Genomic DNA, 17,690 nt, shown 5'->3' with positions numbered 1-17,690 from the left:
AACATTGGGGTACACCATGACCAACTGGGCTTTATCCCAGGGATGCAAGGATTCTTCAATATCCATAAATCAGTCAATGTAATACACCACATTAACAAATTGAAAAATTAAAACCATATGATTATCTCAATAGATGCAGAAAAAGCCTTTGACAAAATTCCACATCCAGTTATGATAAAAACTCTCCAGAAAGCAGGAATAGAAGGAGCATACCTCAACATAATAAAAGCTATATATGACAAACCCACAGCAAACATTATCCTCAATGGTGAAAAATTGAAAGCATTTCCCCTAAAGTCAGGAACAAGACAAGGGTGCCCACTCTCACCACTACTATTCAACATAATTCTGGCAGTTTTGGCCACAGCAATAAGAGCAGAAAAAGAAATAAAAGGAATTCAAATTGGAAAAAAAGAAGTAAAACTCTCACTGTTTGCAGATGACATGATCCTCTACATAGAAAACCCTAAAGACTCCACCAGAAAATTGCTGGAGTTAATCAATGAATATAGTAAAGTTGCAGGATATAAAATCAACACACAGAAATCCCTTACATTCTTATACACTAATAATAAGAAAATAGAAAGAGAAATTAAGGAAACAATTCCATTCATCATTGCAATGAAAAGAATAAAATACTTAGGAATACATCTACCTAAAGAAACTAAAGAGCTATATATAGAAAACTATAAAACACTGGTGAAAGAAATCAAAGAGGACACTAATAGATGGAGAAATATACCGTGTTCATGGATCAGAAGAATCAATATAGTGAAAATGAGTATACTACCCAAAGTAATCTATAGATTCAATGCAATCCCTATCAAGCTACCAACGGTATTTTTCACAGAGCTAGAACAAATAATTTCACAATTTGTATGGAAATACAAAAAACCTCGAATAGCCAAAGCAATCTTGAGAAAGAAGAATGGAACTGGAGGAATCAACCTACCTGACTTCAGGCTCTACTACAAAGCCACAGTCATCAAGACAGTATGGTACTGGCATAAAGACAGAAATATAGGTCAATGGAACAAAATAGAAAGCCCAGAGATAAATCCACGCACCTATGGACACCTTATCATTTTAAATTATTTACTTCTGAGTGTAAGAGTTGAGGAGAAAGCATTGATGTAATATTGGTATATTCTGGACTTTATCATCAATTGTCTAAACTACCTGTTGGTACAGTTTGCTTATGTCTCTTCAGGCTTTGGTTGTGTCTGATCCTGACAGGATCACTTTCATCCTATGATGGATGGTGGCTGGACCATTCAATCTTTGGACATAGTCTGATAGAACATATCTCCTTTTGGGCAGTTTTGAATGCATGGTCACTCGCTGTCCATGGTCATTTTGTCCTTATGTGCCCCAACAGCAGAAGAAAAGTTACTTTTCAAATGAAATTTAAGTTTCTACTGGTAGCTCATATGGTAAAGAATCTGCTCAGATGATAAGGAATCTGCCTGCAGTGTGGGAGACCTGGGTTTGATTCGTGGGTTGGGAAGATTCCCCTGGAGAAAGGCATGGCAACCCAGTCCAGTATTCCTGCCTGGAGAATCCCATGGGCAAAGGAGCCTGATGGGCTATAGTCCACGGGGTCACAAAGAATCAGACACAAGTGACTAACACTTCCACTTCACTTCCTTATGTTTCTACTGAATATGGCCTTATTATAGATAGGGTTCTATATTTTTATTAGAACCTTATTATCTTATTCTGGTTCACTCAGAGCTGTAAGCCTTCCAATGCTATCCAAAAAAGATATCATAGAAGCAATGCTTTCAATAGTAGCACATGGTGCTTTTGAATGCTAAGGTATGTAGTCAGTTCTGGTCTTCTTTCCTAGTGCTGGGATGTGCAAGATGCAATACTCAGTTTGGAAGGTATGTTTTGGAATATGCAAGATCACTGAACCTAAAAAGTTTACTAATATGACAAGCAGTAGGAATGTGTACCTCTTTCCTAAAAGTAGGATCTGGGTGACATACTAGAGCATCCACTAGAGTCTTACTACTTCCAATGTTGTATTATAGACTCTTGTATGCATCTTGTGTCCTCTGTTAGATTAAAGAAAGATTTGGTGATTTACTAGGGTATTTACCAAAGTATCTAATAATAATATACTTTCTTACACATGGTAGGTGTTCAATGAAAATTGCTGAATTAGTATTAAACATCTGTCCAGCCATACTTAACTTTGTAGCCTTGAGTTGTTCTGTAATGAGTATACATGGAATGAGAGATTGTGTCATAAATATATTTCCACAATGAGATGACTTCTTAAATGGGTCCATAATAATGCTCCACGGGCTTCCCTTGTGGCTCATCTAGTAAAGAATCCACCTGCAATGCAGGAGATCTGGGTTCGATTCCTGGGTTGAAAAGATCCTTTGGAGAAGGCAAAGGCTATCCACTCCAGTATTCTAGCCTAGAGAATTCCATGGACTGGATAGTCCAAGGGGTCGCATGAGTCGGACATGACTGAACGACTTTCACTTCACTAATAATGTATTGCTCAGTGGTAAAGAATCTTTCTGCAATGCAGGAGACAGAAGATGTGGGTTCAATCACCGGGTTAGGAAAATCCCCTGGAGGAGGATATGGCCGTCCACTCCAGCATTCTTGCCTGAAAAATTCCATAGACAGAAGAGCCTGGAAGGCTCCAGTTCGTGGGGTCACTCAGAAGAGTTGGGTGTGACTAAGCAACTAAACAACAACTTAAAAATGCTATAGAAATTGTTGTGCAGCTAACTTAACTTTGTTTTCAGTGAATATATTAGCTTAACTATTATTGCAGACTAACATTATTTTAGAGTTGACTTAGATTTACAGAAAAATTGTGAAATAGTACAGAGAATTCCAATTCATCCCACACCCAGATTACCCTTTATTAATATCTCACATTAGTATGATGCATTTATCATGATTAATGAGTGAATAATGATACATTATTATTAACTATAATTCACATTGATTCAGATTGATTTCTGTAATTTTTACCTAAGTCATTTTTTTTTTTCTGTTCCAGGAGCCCATCTAAAATAGGACATTTTATTTAGTCATGTCTCTGTAGTCTCTTCTTGACTGTGACAACAGATTTTTCCGTGTATTTGATGATCCTAACAGTTTTGGAGAGTGCCAGTCAGATATTTCCTAGAACATCATGTGAATGAGCTTTTGATGTACTGAAGTATAAAAATGGTGACCCAAGTGCCAGTTTCCCATTTGAAGCCTTGTCGTCAATCTTCATGTCCTCTGAGTGGGGTTTTCCTGTTTTATTTTGGCTCTGCTAGCATTTCTGGAAGTGGTCACAGTGAATAATGAAATAAAAGCAAACCAGCTGTTACATGAACTTTGCAGTCAATAAGAGTGTCTAAATTGTAAAGGGAAGAGAAACTTTGAATGTTGTGTTCTCTGTCAGAGTTGATGATCAATACATGTCTGCCGATTTCGTTAATAAACATCCCTTTCCTGACTTCTCAATTTTAGAGCCAAAAGCCATTCAGTGTTTCTTTAAAAGTGCCTCCCCTCTTTTTGATGACAGTTATAAAGTGAAAATATTTTGTGATTCATGCACAACTCTGCTTGCTTGTAAATCCTCTTCCATATAAAATAATTACTTAATATAGTCATATCTTACAAGAACTGTTTCAGTCTCTTTCTCCTATTTACCCAAATACCTTCTTACAATATTTTTATCAGAATGTTTCTCCTAGACTTTGCTAATATGGTACCTTCAGGGTAGTTAGCTGGGGTTTCTCAGGTGGCACTAATGCTAAAGAACCCACATACCAAGGTAAGTGAGGCACAAAAGATGTGGGTTCAATCCCTGGGTTGGGAAAATCCCCTGCTGTAGGAAATGGCCACCCACTCCAGTATTCTTGCCTAGAAAATCTCATGGACAGAGGAGCCTGGTGTACTACAATCCATGGTGTTGCAACTAGCGGGACATGACTCAGCACACACAGACACACAGGGTATAGTTAGCTACCTTATAAAAATATACCTTGTGTGCTTTTAAATGTTCTAGTTTTTGCTAAATACAGTATGATATGTTTTTAGAGTGCTGGGTATTTATTATCATATGAAATTTCAGGTGAGTTTGGCAGTGGAGGGCTTCCTGGTGACTCAGACATTAAAGAATCTGCCTGTAATGTGGGACACCTGGGTTCATTCCTCCCTGGATTGGGAAGATCCCCTGGAGGGGGAAATGACAACACACTCAAGTATTCTTGCCTGGGAAATCCCATAGTCAGAGGAGCTTGGTGGGCTACAGTCCTTGGGATCACAGAGAGTCAGACACATCTGAACAACTAACACTTTGGTAGTAGAAACCTTCTACTCATATGTCTTTCTCTCCTGGATATAGGACGATGGGGTTTACTGGTAAACTATACTAGTAAACCCATGTCAAATGGGCCTTGTGGTGTAGGATTTATTCACAGTATCCTTAACCTCTATTATGCTGGTCTCTCCAGCAACAAATAGATAGGGATATGACGGAGCTTCATACCTTTCACCCAGAGTTGAGCCTAGGGATTTGCCCATCCAATTATGGTGAGAAGCTGGAGAGGGTGGTCCTGCAAACACACTCTGCTTATTCTGCCTGCTATGGTAAGAAATTAGCAGCCACTTCAACTGGACTTTACTTGTGAGCTTCTTGTGTATGAGTAATAACCTTCATTACCTTCCCACCCCCCTACCCAGGGTGCATAGTGCTCAGCCTTCAAGGATATATGTCAAATCTTAAACTACATGGTAATTGCTTAAGAGTACCCAGGAAGCCAACTAGGAAGTCAACGAGTCTATGTCGAGATGTATTCTACCATAGTTGAAAACGTAATAGGTTTATTAATACCAATAAACTTGTGCCAGTAGCTAGAAATTTTAGGTGAAATAGGCAGATTCTCAGAAAAACATGATTTATTAAAGGTGACACAAAGACAAGTATAAAGCTGAGTAGTCCTAGATCTATTTTAAAAATTGAGTTCTACATTTAAAGCCTTTGTACTGAAAGAATCCCAAACTCAGATGGCTATATCAATACATTATTTCAAACACTTAAAGAAAAACATAGGATCAATCCATACATACTAAAATCTTCTAAATATTAATAAAATAAAATATATCCCTATTTGTTTTATGAGGCCTATATGTCCCCAAACCAGACAAGGTCATTATAGAAAAGGGAAAATATAGGGCAATTTATTTTTAAAACTTGTATGCAAATATCCTAAACAGATATAAGCAAACCAAATGTAGCAATATAAAATCAGAAAGGACTTTCAATACTATCTAGTGTTTATTCAAAGATTGGTTTAACAGCTGACAGTGCAATTCACTGCATTAACTGAATGAGGGAATAATCATGATTGTTTTAATGTGGCAGAAAAAAAATTGATAAAGTTTTAATCCCATTTATTTTAAACTTATGTAATAAAATTGGAATAAAAGAGAACATCCTTAATCTGACATAGATATTTAAAAATAGACTGGCACAAATATCAGACTTACTTTTGAAATGTTAAATATTAAGCAAATTGGAAATGAATCAAGAATGTCATCTATCACTATATATTTTCAATGTTAAAAGCTTTGTTCAGGCCTGAGAAGAAACACAAATAAGTGAAAGTCATAAAAATGGGAAAGATTAATTTTATTTTTATTTTTTAAAAGGCTTTAGCTTAGAAAATCCAAAAAAACTTAGTGGTTAATTACTAGAAGGAGTTTAGCCATCTTCTAGGTACAATTTTAATTAACAGGCATCAATTGCATGAACATATTAAAGGGCTACTATAATTCCATAAAGCAAGTAAACAATTGCTCTATACAGCAAGGATAAATTTCATCAACATAATGAAATCAAAAAATGTCAGAGAGGAAATAGCTGAATATTATATGATTCAATTTGTAAAACATTTAAAAATATGCAAAACTAATATGTGTTGTTAAAGTCAGGAGACCCTGCTTATTTAACTTATATGCAGAGTACATCATGAGAAACGCTGGGCTGGAAGAAGCACAAGCTGGAATCAAGATTGCCGGGAGAAATATCAATAACCTCAGATATGCAGATGACAGCACCCTTATGGCAGAAAGTGAAGAGGAACTAAAAAGCCTCTTGATGAAAGTGAAAGAGGAGAGTGAAAATGTTGGCTTAAAGCTCAACATTCAGAAAACAAAGATCATGGCATCCGGTCCCATCACTTCATGGGAAATAGATGGGGAAACAGTGGAAAAAGTGTCAGACTTTACTTTTTTGGGCTCCAAAATCACTGTAGATGGTGACTGCAGCCATGAAATTAAAAGACCCTTACTCCTTGGAAGAAAAGTTATGACTAACCTAGATAGCATATTGAAAAGCAAAGACATTACTTTGCCAACAAAGGTCCGTCCTGTCAAGGCTATGGTTTTTCCAGTGGTCATGTATGGATGTGAGAATTGGACTGTGAAGAAAACTGAGTGCCAAAGAATTAATGGTTTTGAACTGTGGTGTTGGAGAAGACTCTTGAGAGTCCCTTGGACTGCAAGGAGATCCAACCAGTCCATTCTGAAGGAGATCAGCCCTAGGATTTCTTTGGAAGGAATGATGCTAAAGCTGAAACTCCAGTACTTTGGCCACCTCATGCGAAGAGTTGACTCATTGGAAAAGACTCTGATGCTGGAAGGGATTGAGGGCAGGAGGAGAAGGGGATGACAGAGGATGAGATGGCTGGATGGCATCACAGACTCGACAGACGTGAATTTGAGTGAACTCCGGGAGTTGGTGATAGACAGGGAGGCCTGGCATGCTGTGATTCATGGGGTCACAAAGAGTCAGACAGGACTGAGCGACTGATCTGATCTGATCTGAAAGTCAGGAGGGTGGTTATACCTGGGCGAAGTATAATCTGGTGGTTATACATGAAACCAAAAGGGTATTTATCAAGGGAATAGAGAAGGCTTTGGAGTTGCTGGTAATACTTATTGGTTCTGGGTGGTTGATATATACACCCATGGGTGAGATTTGGAAATCTGTCCTCACCCCCTCACCCCTAGTTAAGCATTTATGATTTGGGCAGTTTCTTGTGTTTGTGTGAAACTTCAGAAAATTTTTTTCTTAAAAACTTGGTATATTCCCATTCTCTCTTTCTCTCCCTCTGCCCTTTTATGGAAAGTGCAAGTCGTTCAGTCGTGTCCAAGTCTTTATGACCCCATGGACTGTAGCCTACCAGGCTCCTCTGTCCATGGAATTCTCCAGGCAAGAACAGTCTAGTGGGTAGCTCTTTCCTTCTCCAGGGATCTTCCCAACCCAGGGATCGAACCCAGTTCTCCGGCATTATAGGCAGAGTCTTTACTGTCTGAAATGAGACAGCCTTAACTTGGTAGTCCTAAAAGCCCATAACCCTCATTTAACCATGAGAAAAACAGCAGACCAAACCAAACTGGGGGACAGCCTACAAAATCCCTGGCCAATACTCTTCAAAAATGTGAAGAAAAAATAAAAAAAATTCCAAGAAGCTGTCACAAGCCTGAGAAAGCTAAGGAGATGCATGTGCTTAGTCGTTCAGTCCTTTCCCACTCTTTGCAACCCCATGGGCTGTAACCCACCAGGCTCCTCTGTCCATGGGGATTCTCCAGGCAAGAATTACTCGACTGGTTTGCCATGCCCTCCTCCAGGAGATCTTCTCAACCCAGGTATCAAACCCAGGTCTCCCGCCTTGCAGGCGGATTCTTTACCACCTGAATGTATTCCTACCCTTAATTCTTAACTCTTCTTTCTACCTAGGCCCATGGCTACTACTTTCCTATCTCAATATATTGTGCAAACCAGTTCTGCTTCTTCTGCTGCTGCTAAGTCACTGTAGTCGTTTCTGACTCGGTGTGACAAATCAGACCATCTTCTCCATAGTTCAGACAACCTAGTGATTTATTATGTCACATAAAACCCAAATTTCTTATTACGAGACAAAAGACCCTCCATAATCTACCTCCATGCTTTCTCTCCTCATCTTTCTGGACTTTGGCCTTATAACTGCTCCTCAAACCCATTTACCATCCCTCTACCTGAGGTCCCTTTCCCCAGATATTATGGCATCCATTCTTCCCCTCTTCTAGTTCTTTAGTTAAATTTTACCCTTTCAATGAGGTCCCACTAAAGTTCAAGACTTTATTGCCCCAAATTTCCTAACCTCTTCACTTCTATTTTACTTTAGCACTTATTGTCTGGTATCCAAAACTTACAGTGTTTATTTTCAGTTTATCCCATAGGGATGCAAATTCTGTGAAGACAGGGATTTCTTTTTTTCCTGTTGTGATTTTGTTATATCCACAATATATCAGATATAAAATATGCTTAAAAAGCATTAGTGGAATGAATGAAGGAAGAAGCAGAACAAGAGATTAGACACAGGCTAATGTTAAGAGTGATGATAATGTTAAGATGATCACTTCCAGGTATTTGGACAAAATACCTTACATGCTGCCTCAGGTTAGAAGCATTCTGGTTACATACTGCCTTAGCTGAATCATCTATATACTTTTCACTGCTAAAGAAAAAAACAAGTGAAATACTTTGTCCACAGCTTGTAACTTTATGAGCTACAAGGGAGCCTCCTGAAATTCAAGGGCTTAATTTCAACTTTTAATTTAAAAAAATGGGGATAATATACAAATTTTTGTTAATCTGGGATTCTAATCTGCTGAACTTATTTTGAACTTTAAATGAAAATACTCACTAAAAAGAAAAAAAAAATACTAGCAAAATTGCCCTACCTTAGAAGTCTGCCTATTCTTGGAGTTAAGTATTCTTTTCACACATATGACAAAATCCCAAAGTAATTGAATTACTAGAGGGATTTTTAGTATTAAAATGATATTTTTCCAGGCTCCAAAGTGCCATTTTGAAAAGAACTGATAATATAGCTTGAAAAGTTCTTTGCTAAGCAGAATCTTTCGAGAGCGGTAATTTGGATAGGACTGAAGCAGAATTAAGTCACAACAGGAGTTAGGGAAAAAAAGCCAAAAGCCAAATAATATGAGCTTTACTGGAATTTGGTTAGGGAGTAGCTGAAAAGCTTGTCTGATTCATTTCCAGTTATAAAAAGGATTTTTGCATTGCCCTTTCAGGGAGATTTAACTTCAAAGAGTTTATTACCAACTGTCCCTGGGAAGGTGTGGGAGAAACCCCTTGTTCACACTGTAGTTTTCAAGAGTGTGAACCCCTCACCATTTCATAACAATTAATTAGATGGTTAGAACAGGATCTTGGCCTCTGTATGAATATTTTAAATGTAAAACATTCTTTAGAGCAGTTTTCAATCCAAGATGCCAACATGCACACTGGAGAAGTTTAAAAAAAATATAGCTGATGGCCAGCTTTCTACCTCTTTATTCTGATTTTATATTTTCCAGGAGTAGAGCCCAGGTATTAGAATTGCTCTCACATATTTTCACACTTCAAAGCTACAGTGTTGTTTTTATTCAATTAGTTATCTATGTTCAGGCTTCTCAGTTCTTCAAAGTTTAAAGAAGCACCAGGAATTGAAATCCATTGCCTTGATGGGAGTTATGACTTTATTTCTGAATAAAATATTTGAAATTATTTGATAGTTAAAGCCAATTGTGGTTAATGCACCTGTATGTGTAGAGGATACAACTGAATAATAACTATTACATTTCAGTATAAAATTACAAATAATCTATTGTTTTCCCATATATGTTAGTTTTATCTATATAGATAGATAGCTTCTATCAGCATTTTTCATGTAAATAAAATGAAATTACTCACGGTAGAACTCTTTTAAGGAGAACATAAAGATGATTTGCTTTTGTAACAGTTTAAACATTTCCTTTTCTTGTCCATCATCAGGTATTCTTACTTAGCAATGGGATCATTTTATTTACAAGAAATGTTACTTTAGTCTTTCCCTAGAATTATTACAATTGTTTAGGGCTAGAATTTAATAAAAAACAAATTGAATCCATGGCACAGAAAAACTACCATCAGTGACCAGCTAGTAACCTCATTTTCATCAGAAATGCAGGATGTAACTGAAGACATATGTGAGGAAATGCGGTCATTCTTAGTGGTGTCAATTACAACTACTCGAATACCCAAGGCTCTGCACTCTTGAATCATTCCTGGTAAAACGGTTTCATCCTTGTTATTAAATTTCTCATCATGAGCACATTACTCCAGGCAAATCTTTCTCTGTAGCCAATGGAAAAATCCTTTGAGTAAGAGTCTTAGCACCTTTCCATGACATAGGTCTCTTTTGGAAACTCCTTGTTTCAGATCCCTTTCATGTCTTAACTCCTCAATACCAGCTCCTAAGCTACACAGTTAATTAAGGTTCTGAACATGATTTACTCCTTTATTCATTGGCACATACACTTATTCTTCACCTTGTGGAATGCTTTTGGGTTGTGAACCTATTAATAGTTTCTATCTCTGCCTTGTCTTTGGACATGTAATTGCTCTCTAAAATCTCATGAGAGTATAGATTGAATTAGTCATTTTTCTCCTCTGTGAAGGGAAGTTTGCTATGTGGAGCAGAATGTCCTTGTTTAACTTGGCATTTGGCCAGACCACTGGGACTTGTGACCTGGCTTGAATGAAGTGTTGAGGGATTTTTTTTTTTTTTTTCTTTTTTCCTAATCACAAATAGTCAAAGATGCCTTATGTAACTCATGGAGTGTTCTTATAGCATGCTAGGGATCTAGCTTAGTGCTGACTTGAGCGGGAACTTTTCAAAGACAAGGCTGTACATATACCATTCCCGACAGAAGTGAACTTTGCTGTCTGAGTTAAGTGTGATAGTTTCTGTAGCTTATGGAATAATTACTCTAGATCATATATCCTAGGGGTGCTGTGCTTAGCTGTTCAGTTGTGTCTGACTCTTTGTCACTCTGTGGACTGTAGTCCACCAGGCTCCTCTGTCTATGGGATTCTCCAGGCAAGAATACTGGAGTGGGTTGCCATGCCCACCTCCAGGGGATCTTCTCAACCCAGAGATTGAACCCAGGTCCCCTGACTTGCAGGCAGATTCTGTCTGAGCCACCAGGGAAGCCCATATATCTTAGGTGCCTGGAGACAAGTTGAGGATTCTAGGAGAAGAAGTCATTTTTAAATGTATATTTACTGGTATCTACAGCAGTAATCCCCAACCTTTTTGGCACTGGGGACTGATCTCATGGAGGACAATTTTTCCATGGATTGAGATCAGGATGGTTTTGGAATGAGTCAGGTGCTTTACATGTATTGTGCACATTATTTCTAATCTAATGCTGCCTCTGGTCTGTCAGGAGGTACTAATACATGGCCTGGAGGTGGGGGACCACTGATCTACAGAATTAAAAGAATTCAGTTATGACTGAGACTTATAATCATAAAAATAATACGATTGACAAGACAGTATTTTTTTTAGTATACTTCAAGCAACATATTTGTGTTATTTTAAGCATTTACACAATCTAAATCTTTCCAACTTTAACTATCTGAAAATCAGAGCTAAACAATAAATAATCACAATAATATTGAACACTAATCTTGCTGGGCACTATGATAACTGTTCTGATCTCCCAGACCCAGGAATTGAGCAGAGGTCTCCTGCATTACAGGAGGATCCTTTGTTAACTGGGCTGTCAGGGAAGCTCCTGTATACTTTGCCTCATTTATTTTGTGAAACAATCCTATAATAGGTCTTTAACTGCACTTAAACATGAAGAAAATTCTACAAAAACATGAATCAACTTGCCTGATGTTACAGTTATTATTGGATTATCTGGGTTAATGAGTATATGACTTTTTGACTCCGAAGTTCAGGCATATTTCATAATGAGGCTCTCCCACTATGTCTTGGGTCCTTTATCTCTTACTGACAAGGGGGACTAAACATTGAGTATAGAGATTCGTCTAGTACTAGCAGAATAGCAGTATTTAGTTAAATCCTTTTAAATCCTGTTTATAGAACATATAACCCATAGTGAAAGCGAAGTCGCTCAGTTGTGTCCGACTTTTTTTGACCCCATGGACTGTAGCCTACCATGCTCCTCCATCCATGGGATTTCTAGGCAAGAGTATGGAGTGAGGTGCCATTGCCTTCTCCAGAGGATCTTCTGGAGATAGTGGAGTGGAGTGTCCATTTACTGACATATGGTGTATCTCTAATAATTGACTTAGACAAACAACTGATAAGTGGTGAAAAAGAGTCAGGCAATTTATTTGATTATGTGCAACTTGATATAACAAAATCAGGACTGGGATGCCAAGAAATGACCTGCAGTCCAGGACAGTGCTAATTTAGTTTGTTTACTTTGTTTAAGTGTACTTTGTAGCATGACACTTTTACACCAGGCACAAGTGCTGGTGTAGAAAAGATAGACGTGTGGTTTCCTGTCATGTGAACATCCAAATAGATTTTCTAGGCCCCCCCCCCTTTTTTTTTAATGACTAGGCCATACTTCTCTTTGGAAAAGTCAAAGGTGATGAATGCATCATCTTCTGATTCAACAGCAGAGACAGCAGAATGATGAAGGAAAGGGAATGTGAAGGTCACGTGCCCGCTCCTTTAAGATTCAGACCCAGAAACTGAACAACAAAATCATTCACAGTCCAAAGGCCAGGACTCCATCACATGGCAAATCCAAATTCAAGGAAGACTGGAAAATTCAAGACATTGAAACAACGGACAATCAAACAAAGAGAATGAATGATACAACAGATGTGAAGGCAAATGATTGTCTCTACTGAAAAGGCACAGAATATATTAGATGTTTAGTTGGATATATTTATTTTCTGATATTTTTACATTTAGTAAGTACCACAGGTATGTGTCATATAAAAAGAAAGTCAAAAAAGTCATGATCTTTAGTGTTTTTGCCCCTTCATTAATAATCTTCATTGACAAGCTGATTACTGAGTGGATAAGGTGGGAAAAGCAGTACTTAGAGTAAACTGATAAAATTAAAATTAAGTATCTTAGAATGATGTTACTCTCATCTTATTAAACAAATTTTAAATTGCATTTTTTTCATGACATTTGAATTCCTAATTACTCAAGGAACTAACTTTAGTTACTAGTGAAAGTAGATAGCGCATTATTACCAACAGAATTTTAAAAGAGCTGTAATAAATGATTAATTTAATGACTTTAGAATTTAATATGCTTCTAAAAAAGCTATCTATCATTTGATAGATATTGCCCTCTGGACTCATATTTTTTTTCAAACCAATTATTTGTTTAAAGTGCAAGAACATTAATTTTAAAATACAAAGTACTGCCTGCAGGTAATTGAACTATACAATAAGATTAATGACAAAGTAACCTACTATGGAAAAATATAATTGATCATTTTTTCCTGAAATGCAGCCTTTTTCTTCTGTTCTAACAAAAAACTTATGAGCTTTTCATCCATAAAAATATGCAAGATATACATTGTAGTTAAGTATTTTAGCCTTTTAATGTACACAGAATATTCCTGGTATAATTCAGTTCCTTTTTTTCCTCTTAAACCTGAAAAAATGTGGCAGGATGATTTGATTAGATGTTTGATATTCATATTAAAATTGTATATTATACATGTATGCTATAATGTAATATTTGCTGCAGGTCAAGAAACTTATCAGTTCAGTTCATTTGCTCACTCTGTCTGACTCTTTATAACCCCATGGACTGCAGCACACCAGGCCTCCCTGTTCATCACCAACTCCCGGAGTTTCGTCAAATTCATGTTCATGATTCAGTGATGCCAACCAACCATCTCATCCTCTGTCATCCCCTTTCCTCCTGCCCTCAATCTTTCCCAGCTTCAGGGTCTTTCCCATGGGTCAGTTATTCGCATCAAGTGGCCAAAGTATTGGAGTTTCAGCTTCAGCATCAGTCCTTCCAATGAATATTCACGACTGAATTCCTTTAGGATGCAGTGGCTGGATCTCCTTGCAGTCGAAGGGACTCCTAAGAGTCTTCTTCAACACTACAGTTCAAATGCATCAATTCTTCGGTGCTCAGTTTTCTTTGTAGTCCAACTCTCATACATGCCTCTCATCCATACATGACTACTGGAAAAACCATAGTTTTGACTAGATGAACATTTTTGTTGGCAAAGTAATGTCTCTGCTTTTTAATATGCTGTCTAGGTTGATCATAACTTTTCTTCCAAGCAGCATCTTTTAATTACATGGCAGCAGTTACCATCTGCAGTGATTTGGGAGCCCCCCCCAAATAAAGTCTGTCACTGTTTCCATTGTTTCCCCATCTATCTGCCATGAAGTGATGAGACCAAATGCCATGATCTTAGTTTTCTGAATGTTGAGCTTTAAGCCAACTTTTTCACTCTCCTCTTTCACTTTCATCAAGAGGCACTTCTTATTTGCTTCCTGCCATAAGAGTGGTATCATCTGCATATCTCAGGTTATTGATATTTCTCCAAGCAATCTTGATTCCAGCTTGTGCTTCATCCAGTCCAGCATTTCTCATGATGTACTCTGCATATAAGTTAAATAAGCAGGGTGGCAATGTACAGCCTTGACGTACTCCTTTTCCTATTTGGAATCAGTCTATTATTCCATGTCCAGTTCTAACTGTTGCTTCCTGACCTGCAAACACATTTCTCAGGAGGCAGGTAAGGTGATCTGGTACTCCCATCTCTTTTAGAACTTCTAGGTTTGCTGTGATCCACCCAGTCAAAGGCTTTGGCATAGTCAATAAAGCAGAAATAGATGTTTTTTGCTGGAGCTCTCTTGCTTTTTAAATGATCCAATGAATGTTGGCAATTTGATCTCTGGTTCTTCTGCCTTTTCTAAATCCAACTTGAACATCTGGAAGTTCATGGTTCATGTACTGTTGAAGCCTGGCTTGGCGAATTTTAAGCATTATTTTTCTAGCGTGTGAGATGTGTGCAATTGTGTGGTAGTTTGAGCATTCTTTGGCTTTGCCTTTCTTAGGGACTGGAATGAAAACTGACCTTTTCCAGTCCTGTGGCCACTGCTGAGTTTTCCAAATTTGCTGGCACAGTGAGTGCAGTACTTTCACAGCATCATGTTTTAGGATTTAAAGTAGCTCAACTGGAATTCCATCACCTTTACTAGCTTTGTTTGTAGTGATGCTTCCTAAGGCCCACTTGACGTTGCATTCCAGGATGTCTGGCTCCAGGTGAGTGATCACAGCATTGTGATTATCTGGGTGATGAAGATCTTTTTAGCATGTTTCTTCTGTGTATTCTTGCTACCTCTTCTTAATATCTTCTGCTTCTGTTAGGTCCATACCACTTCTGTCCTTTATTGTGCCCATCTTTGCATGAAATATTCCCTTGGTATCTCTAATTTTCTTGAAGAGATCTCTAGTCTTTCCCATTCTATAGCTTTCCTCTATTTCTTTTCATTGATCACTGAGGAAGACGTTATCTCTCCAAGATATACATAGTATATATTTAAATAATATATAATAAGTGTATATATACTTTTAAAATCTGTTAGTTTGGCCACCTGATGCAAAGAGCTGACTCATTTGAAAAGACCCTGATGCTGGGAAAGATTGACGGCAGGAGGAGAAGGGGACAACAGAGGATGAGGTGGTTGGATGGTATCACAGACTCGATGGACATGGGTTTGGGTGGACTCTGGGAGTTGGTAATAGACAGGGAGGCCTGGCATGCTGCGGTTCATGGGGTTGCAAAGAGTCGGACACAACTGAGCGACTGAACTGAACTGAATATGCCGTCCATTAGTAATTTTACCACTGTGTGCTCAGTTTCTAAGTTGTGTCCAACTCTTTTGTGACCCCATGCCCTGTAGCCCACTAGACTCCTCTGTACATTGGACTTCCCATGCAAGAATACAGGAGTGGGTTTCTGTTTTCTTCTCTGGAGGATCTTCCCCACCGAGGGATCAAACACAAGTATGATCCTGTGGCTCCTCCACTGGCAGGCAAGTTATTTACAATTGAGCCTCCAGGGAAGTCTACTTTTACCGTTATCCCACTTTTATTTATTTACTTTAGAATCAATCTTGGTTTGCATTATAATTAAATGAAAAATGTTACTTAATTTTACAATAGGTGAATCAAATTCACAATTGAATTTGAACTCTGCCACATGATCTACTGTTTTCAAAGCATATGACTGATCTCAACCAATGCATAGAATTAAATAAAGACATTCGAATGGCACATTCAACTTTTGTCAGCAAAATAAAGCTTGGGGCTGTCTGTTTTAAAAGGCTAGAAAGGGGCAATAATACCCTTCACTGATTTGACTGCTGTAATTTTTGACCTTTTGTTAACATAACAACACAGTCTTATCACTCTGACCTTGTTTCTCCACAGTTACCTTTAAGTTGTATGCACATGTTCTACTTTGTTATACTATAAGCCAACATTTTTTTAAGCCGCCAAAGAATGTAGCGAAAGTTGACTGATTCAGAATTCTATCAGAAAGGATAATGCACCATTTTTTTAAAAAGAAGTATTTACAGGTACATTTTAGAAGAAATAGAAGAGTGAAAATTATTTTAAAAGATGAAGTGATTTGAGTACTCAATGTCTAACATGACTTGGTGGAGGAAGTCACATGAATTAGTAATCAAGTTCCCTGGAGATCCCAAGGGCAGACAAGGAATTACATGCAGTATGTGAACTGGTTAGATTACACTAAAGGATATATCAATGAATAATGGTGGAAGAATAACTGTTTCACTGTATAAAGTGAAGGGCATAATGGACCCCACTCCTATATGACAGAAGAATGGACACAGAGCTTTCCTAGAAGAAGGGAAAAAAAAGTCTAATATTTATTGTTTACTAGATTGTTGACTATTGTTGCCTCTTTGACCAGCACACACTCACCTCTGTGCTGCAAGTGAATTTTTCATTTTTCATCTGTAAGAAGTTTTCTTCTATTAAAACAACAATAAAGAGGCAAGTGCTTTTTAAACGCAGAATTACAGTGCCTTAATAGATACAGTGCCTGATGAACTATGGAATTAGGTCATGACATAGTACAGGAGACAGGGATCAAGACCATCCCCATGGAAAAGAAATGCAAAAAAGCAAAATGGCTGTATGAGGAGGCCTTACAAACAGCTGTGAAAAGAAGAGAAGTGAAAAGCAGAGGACAACAGGAAAGATATAAGCATCTGAATGCAGAGTTCCAAAGAATAGCAAGAAGAGTTAAGAAAGCCTTCTTCAGTGATCAGTGCAAAGAAATATAGGAAAATAACAGAATGGGAAAGACTAGAGATCTCTTCAAGAAAATTAGAGATACCAAGGGAACATTTCATGCAAAGATGGGCACAGTAAAGGACAGAAATGGTATGGACCTAACAGAAGCAGAAGATATTAAGAAGAGATGGCAAGAATACACAGAAGAACTGTACAAAAAAGATCTTCACGACCCAGATAATCACGATGGTGTGATCACTGACCTAGAGCCAGACATCCTGGAATGTGAAGTCAAGTGGGCCTTAGAAAGCATCACTATGAACAAAGCTAGTAGAGGTGATGGAATTCCAGTTGAGTTATTTCAAATCCTGAAAGATGATGCTGTGAAAGTGCTGCACTCAATATGCCAGCAAATTTGGAAAACTCAGCAGTGGCCACAGGACTGGAAAAGGTCCGTTTTCCTTTCAATCCCAAAGGAAGGGAATGCCAAAGAATGCTCAAACTACCACACAATTGCACTCATCTCACACGCTAGTAAAGTAATGCTCA

The sequence above is a fragment of the Bos grunniens genome, chromosome 1 (assembly GCF_055505025.1).
Source record: "Bos grunniens cultivar Pamir isolate PY7600 chromosome 1, Bosgru_T2T1.0, whole genome shotgun sequence".
In the NCBI taxonomy this organism is placed as follows: domain Eukaryota; kingdom Metazoa; phylum Chordata; class Mammalia; order Artiodactyla; family Bovidae; genus Bos; species Bos grunniens.
This window is presented reverse-complemented; position numbering follows the sequence as displayed.